Below are 7,742 nucleotides of genomic sequence, written 5' to 3'. Positions count from 1 at the left end.
TCTTGCATTTCAAGTCATTTGAATTTGTCCTTGATCAATTGCACCTTCCTCTGCATCTTATTTCAATGTTATTTGCAAAATTCATGAAAAAGGGTATTTTAGTCATTTCCTGCATTCAAACTCATTTTAGTCCTCGAAAATTGTTTGAGTCCTTTCAATTGGTTTGTATAAGTCCTTGTTTCAATCTCATGTCAAAATCCATTTCAAAAATTACGTTTAAAGTCATTTTGAGTCAGTTTAGCCCCTAGGGGCATTTTAGTCATTTCCAGTGTTAAAGCTCTGTTTAATTTCTGAAAATTGTCTCTGAGTCTTTTAATTTGCCTGTATAAACTCTTGCTTTAATTCCTTGTTAAAAACCATTTTAAAATTACATTTGAGTCATTTTTGAGTCATTTTAGTCCCTAGGGACATTTTGGTCATTTCACACAAAATTTTGACAGAGAGAGGTTACGTTAAAGTACCTCATTTAGTAGTTGGTTCATTTTAGTCCGTTTTGTTATTTTTAATCGTTTCACTTTACGTTAATTTTCAAATTACTTTTTTAATGCAACTTTAGTTAATTTTGCATTTTAGTCCTCAAGTTGTTAAAATTGCATTTTAGTTCATTTTTTGTCCAAGAAGTTAGTTACGCCACATGTCCTACTCCTATTGGCCCAAAAATTCACACATCACCTATATAATGGGTCCCATGGTCAAAGAGTCAACACATTAATCATTTTTTCACAAATACACAAAAAAAATCACAAAAAAAATTTCTTTTCCCTCTTTCTTCTCCAAGCCGCCACCTTCATCACCATTTCCACCACCACAACAAACTTTTTCCACCACCCCAAACCACCATAACAAACTCTTTCCACCACAATCTTCATCTCTAACTAACTTCTTCCATCACAATCTTCATCTCTAACCTCTCTCCAACCACCACAATCTTCTTCATCCACCATTAAAATTCACCACAAAACCTCCATAACCACCACAACCTTCATCTCTAACAAACTACAACCACCACAATTAACCTCAAACCTCCACAAATCCATTACCAAATTCAAGGATTCATCCAAAAACATTCATCAACACAAACCTTCAATTCCACAAAAATCACATCCATGAACAACAATCTTCAATCAATTCCATTGTGACCGAATTCAACAACGACGAACCGGAATCGGACGGAAGAAAGGAATGCAATCGAAGCAAAGGGAGAGGAAAAACAGCACCTAATCCGAATACATAAGAAGAATCCGGAGCCATTCAAAGCTTCGTCAAGCATCACGGTATTGTTCTTGATCCAAACTTTTTATTCCATCCTTTTTTCTTCCAATTTGCGCGGCTATATGTGTAGATGTAGGTGGATTGATTGTGTTTTGGATGTTTCCGGGTTCATATTCGAAAAGAGGATAACGATCCGGTTTTAAAAAGTGTAAAAAAAAATTCGAATCGGAGCTCGCCGGAATCCGGAAGTGTCGCCGGAGTTATGAATTTTCCGGCGAACCTTTGAAGATTCCGGCGAGTTTGATGAACTTTCCGGTGACATTCATAAGGTTGAAGATGAACATTTAAGAGAGAGAAGAGAGAATTCATGCATGCTTTGGCTTTAGAGAGAGAAAGGTGTGTTGTTGTTGTTTTTTTCTTCTTTCACGTGAATGGTTTTCTAGTCACCACATGTTGTGTGATTTTATCCTATGCGCGCATGACCACATTCATTCCATGCTCCTTTGCCTTTTTGATCGTTGGATCAAGGATTGATCCAATTGGATCAATCCTACGGTCCCTAATGCTTTCTGTGTGGATATGGATCTTGTGTGTTTGGGCTTGGACTTTTGTCACTACTTTTTCCTATTTTCTCGCTATATGCACACTATTTCTTGCTGTTTGCACCACTGTTTGCCTAAAAACTTTGATAAAAATTCCTAAAAAATTTGTTCAATATTTCCTTGTTATTTTCAATAAATGTTGATGAGTTTTACATGTTAATCTTGATAGAAAATACATGAAAATAATTTGTTCCTTGTGGATTCAATTCTTTTTCATTTCTTGATAAAAATTTTGTTAAAAACTTCTAAGAGTTTGTGTGAGTTTTCGTGTGAGTAATTCTAAGCATTTAAGACCTATCTTTTGAATAAAATTACATGTAAAAATTTCATTTCAAAAATATGTAGGATATATTCTTGTTTTTGCTTACTTTTTGTTAAATTTTTATGACCTTTTGGTATGATCTTAAACCCGGATTTTGGCATATATTTGTGGCCTTGAACATGTAACTTTTGAAGTGAGTTTGCCCCTTGTTTTGGTGTATGCTTGCTGTTTTGATTTAGTTTCTTGTGGATTTTGTGTTTGGTAAATAATGTGAAATAAAAGTGCATAAAGAACTTGAAAGTCTTGTAAACTTTGGCATAATTAAATCCTTAGATTCTCATGTTGATTTTCTCGAAACAAGTCATCCAAAATTTCTCCAACATTATGAGAATCTAGGCTTCAATCTAGTCTTAGTTTTGCATTAAGTTTCAAGTTCTTTTATCACTTTTTGTCAAGCTTGATTGGTTTACTTTTCTTGCAAGTTACAATAGCTTTACTATGCATTTTGATACTAGTTTCTATATCATTTGTGCTACTAACCCCTTTTGTTTCATGTCTCGTTTCCATAGCATCTCACATCATATTTTCATCTCTTATTTCTTGCACTTTAATTTCTTGCACTTTAATTTTTACCAAGGCTTAGAATGTAAAACTTAGGGATTTTGTAATTTTTTCTTATGCTTTTAAATTCTTGCAAGACCATAGCATGTATCTAGGGCATGATGTAAAGGACAATGGACTCTTAATATGTACACCGACACTCACACCGACACTAGCACACACCTCACTTGGTTACTTTAGATGTATGGCTAGGATATGCATGTTTAGATGTATGTTTAGGATTGAATGTTTAGATGAATGCTTAGGATTTACACTTAGAAAAAAATCAATTTTCCAAAAAACTTTAACAACATCACTTGAAAACCTTTTTCCAAAAAATATAGGAGTCAAAACTCCTTTGCATTTTCTCTTTATTTTCTTAATCAAATTTCAATGAAAATTAATCATACTTGACTTTTTTCCAAAATCACTAATCAAACCTCACAATTTCACAATCTTATGCCCTTGAGGCCTCTCTCTCTCATTCTTCAAAATTCCAATTTTCAAACTTAAAATCAACCAACAAAAACAAAAACATTTTTTGGAAGAGAACTACGGTGGATTTGATCCCTTAAAAGGGTACGTAGGCAAGGAAACAATATTCCTTCAATTCAAATAAAACAAAATCAAACATTCTTCTCCCTCCAATTCTTCACTTAGTAAACTCTTAGGTGTAAATATCATTTTTTCAAATAGCATTTAAAAATAAAGCGCGCGCGTAGAAACTAAAGACGGTTCCTATAGGATACTATAGTCGTTATGGGTGCCTAACACCTTCCCGTAGCGAAAACAACTCCCGGACCTCGATTCTCAAGGGTTTTGCTTATTTTTCCCTTCCCAAGAAAAAATGAGATATCAAAGGTTCAAAAGGTTCAAACGTAATCAATGTTTGACACCCGAAAACCAAGATAAAACAGCTGGCGACTTCACTGGGGAGATTCGAGAGTTACGCCTAGTATTTATTTCCACGCTTGCGCTTTCGTTTTTACTTGCTTCTTTTACTTGCTTCTTTATGTGAATAAATGTTTAATTTCTTGCAAACGTGTGGGGTGAGAATATCAAAAGTCCTACACCCGGGCTGAGTGAACTTAGGATTTAGGGGGGATATAATCGACAATTCACTCCGAGGGTTGCCTTGTGTATTGGATTATGCGATCAATCCCACATAGCTGAGGCATTTTGGGGGTGATGTTGTAGGCGCGTGTTGTCGCATTTAGGCACTTTACTTCTAATTGTTCTATGACGCTATGAACCGTAGATAACCGAACCCATCCATGGCCATTTTTTTAGGATGTAGTGCGGAGGCTAAACCGAGTGTTGTCTCAAGTTTTAGTCATCACGCGATACTACGCTCAAGTTAGACCTTCTTACGGATAATCATGGAGCGAGTGTTTGTCTCGTGGCACCATGATATACGTCGGAGAGGTTGCAACTTGGGAACCTTTTTAGAACCCGGTTACTATTATCCAAAGCCCTAGTTTCACCGGACACCGTGTCCACCCATGACTCCTTGACTTTGAATTTCAACCCACCATGTTTTCTCCGTACTTGAAACATAATCATGCATACATGCATACATGCATAAACTTTTACCATGCATTTTATCGAAGGGCTTAGACAAATTGAATTTGTAAACATTGTAGGAATGGGGAAGACTAAGTCCTACAAGTTCAAGGAAGTGGATTTGGCTAGTTTGAGAGATTTGGCACTCAAGATCGAGGATCCGACTAGTTTCCGACATCGTTACGGGGCTTTACTTACTCTTCTCTAGACTAATGTGGATGAGAAGCTTGTGCACACTCTAGTGCAATTCTATGATCGGGACTATCGGTGCTTCACTTTTCCCGACTTTCAGTTGGTGCCCACACTCACGGCTTATTCTTGCTTGATGGATCTATCTATTGCTAAGGGGGTACCCTTCACGGGACTTGAGAATCCTCCTACTCCATTGGTTATTGCTAAAGATCTCTATCTCAAGACCACCGATGTCTCCAAGAATCTTGTCACTAAGGCTCACATCCGAGGGTTCACTTTGGAGTATTTACTTGAGAAAGCCAATCTCAAAACCACTTGTCAAGACACTCTTGAGGCTATTCTTGCACTACTCATCTATGGGCTTATTCTCTTTCCACACCTTGATGACTTCATGGATATGAATGCTATTGTGATCTTCTGCTCCAAGAATCCGGTTCCTACTTTACTAGCTGACACATACCATGCTATTCATGATCGATCCGGCAAGGGTCGTGGATATATTCTCTGCTGTGTACCTCTCCTCTATAGGTGGTTTATTTCGCACCTTCCAAATTCTTTCCATGATAATCCAGGGAATTGGACTATTTCGCAGCAGATCATGGCTCTCACTCCTAATGACGTGGTTTGGCTCACTCCTGCCGCTAGAGTCAAAAAGATTATCTTCGGATTTCGCACCTTCCAAATTCTTTCCATGATAATCCAGGGAATTGGACTATTTCGCAGCAGATCATGGCTCTCACTCCTAATGACGTGGTTTGGCTCACTCCTGCCGCTAGAGTCAAAAAGATTATCTTCGGTGGTGGGAAGTTTCTTAATGTACCTCTTCTTGGTACCCGGGGTGGAATCAACTACAATTTGCAACTTTTTTATTCCTAATAATGTTTACAAAAGCTCTAATTTGTCTAAAACCCTTCGATAACACAAAAAGAGTCTTTTGCATATGCATCTGTACATATCATGCATCATTTTACATTCATAGTTCCTCGTCCGTGTCTCACGTGTTCTCTTTCCTACAAAAGGGTAGTCTCTGCAGCCTAAAGTCAAGCTACAACTGCAAAACGCTCGGGCTAAACAAGAAATCAGAATGAGTCCATTTGAACAAGAAATCCAGGAGCTTCGCGAAGAAGTAACAACTCTCCGTGGGGAGGTGGAGAGGTTAAGCGCCTTGGTGACAATATTGGTAGCCGCACAGGGTCAGCCAACACCCTCATCACCAGCCAGCTTTCAAGCTCAAATGCCTGATGTTACTGTTCCGATTCTGACGAAGGTTGCCAATACTCCCGTGCTCTATGGTCTTGATGAAGTACCTCTTCCCCATGTCTCTGAGGTTCCAACGCCTACGCACCTGATCAGAAGAGGTGGTCCCACTGATGGTCCTGGAGAGAAAGAACAAAGAGCGAGTATGGTGAACTTCAATGATGCCGCTGTTATACCTATTATCAAGGCTGCCCAAAACCTGGGTCATCAATCTACTGCAACTGTGATACCTGTCTTCCATGCTGCTCAGAAACATGTTGCTACTGTTACACCTGTAATCAAAGTTGCTCAAAGTCCCAGTTATCAGACCCAGTTTCAACTTTACCAGCGTCGAGGACAACAGAATCTCCAACAATCTCAACAGCCTCAACGGCAACATCAGGGTCCCCAACCTAAGCAAATCTTTCCTCCTATACCAATGCAATATGCTACACTGCTCCCATTGCTTATTGCTAAAGGGCATTGTCGGACTAGGAAGGGCAAGCCTCCACCCAATCCTATGCATCCCGAATTCTGTACCGATCTCAGGTGTGTTTTTTACCAAGGTGCTAGGGGCTATGATGTTGAGGAATGCTATGCTCTGAGGTATATTGTGAAGAAGCTGATAGACAAGGGAGAGTTAACTTTTGAAAATAATACTTCTAATGTCCGAGACAATTCTCTTTCAAATCATGCACCTGTTGTTGGCAAGACACGACCATTACTACACCTTGCACCAAGGAGCACGAAGCCTTGAGCTCGAGCATTGTTTTTTTCTATGAAAATGGAAGTCCAGAAATTGATTGAGGATAACATCTTTCTGTCCATATGTGGAAGTCAATTTGGAACCAGGGGCATGGCGCCTACTGCTGATACATGGGATATTCAGCCGCAACTGAGATGTTTTGTTGATGTTTTATACTGGTTGTTTGTTTGATAATTGTGTTTGTTTGCTGTTTTTCAAAAATAAAAAAACCCTTTCGTCTCGCCCGAGGACGAAAGTGAACTTATTTAGGGCACTTTGCTTCATGTGTTTGCATCATTAATAAAAAGTCGTTTCTATCGCGGCTTTGTTTTTTTTTTTTACTTTGTGCTTTCTTTGGAAAGAATGGTAATACCAAAAAACCGTAAAAAAAAAATTTTACTTCACTTTGATCATTTCTGAATACCTGCATAATCATAATTTCTATTCAAAATCAAAGCATGCATTGATAAACCCGTTGAACACTGTAACATTGTGCTCTCTCGACTTTGAGTTCCTATGTTCGAAGCTGAAGGAGCTGGAGATGAGAAGTTTTCCAATAAGATCTCTCGTCCACTAGAACATTCTAGTCATCTGAGCTGCAGATATGAGCATCAAGAAGATTGTCCCGCAAGGACATTTGCTTAGAAAAAACTGATTCAGGGAGCTACCACTAGTCTGGCATGGATATCGTACTTCAATACACATCAACAAGGGCAAAGGGATGCCTAGTTCCAAATGATAATGACAGGTTCGCATGTCTATGAACCCCAATGCAGTCAATGAATGCTTTGTCAAAAAAAAAAAGAGAAAGAAAAATAAAAAAAAAAATTCAAAAAGCTCGACAAGTCACACACCTAAAAGGTGGCTTGGGCAAAAAAAAAGAGCGTCTCGATGGACTAAAGCAGTCCATGCAAAATTTAGAGACACAAAAAGTGTATCCTGATAGATCGAAGACCCGCAAGGGCGATCTATGCAAAAATTAAGGATTTATGACAAAGCAACTGCATCGGGTCCGACAAGATTCACCTGGGGCAATCCTTTTATCTCTAGTATATGGAATGGAATCAGTACTCCCGGTGGAAGTCATGATCATGTCAGTGAAAATTCTCATGGAAATCGAGTTTGTCTGTGTTTAAATGATGCTCCAACAAATGCGATCGGCTAAATTCGAATGTTAATGCTTTGTGCCATGGTCAATTATATCAAGAGGAGGATGGATCAAACTTTCGACAAGAAAGTCCATCTCGGTGCTTTTCAAGAAAGAGATCTCATGTTCAAGTATGGTCTTATATTTTCAAGCCCACTCCAGGGGCAAGTGGAGGCTGAGCTA

Source organism: Medicago sativa, chromosome 7 (genome assembly GCF_051527215.1).
Source record: "Medicago sativa cultivar Bolivia chromosome 7, Bolivia_mono, whole genome shotgun sequence".
Classification (NCBI taxonomy): domain Eukaryota; kingdom Viridiplantae; phylum Streptophyta; class Magnoliopsida; order Fabales; family Fabaceae; genus Medicago; species Medicago sativa.
This window is presented reverse-complemented; position numbering follows the sequence as displayed.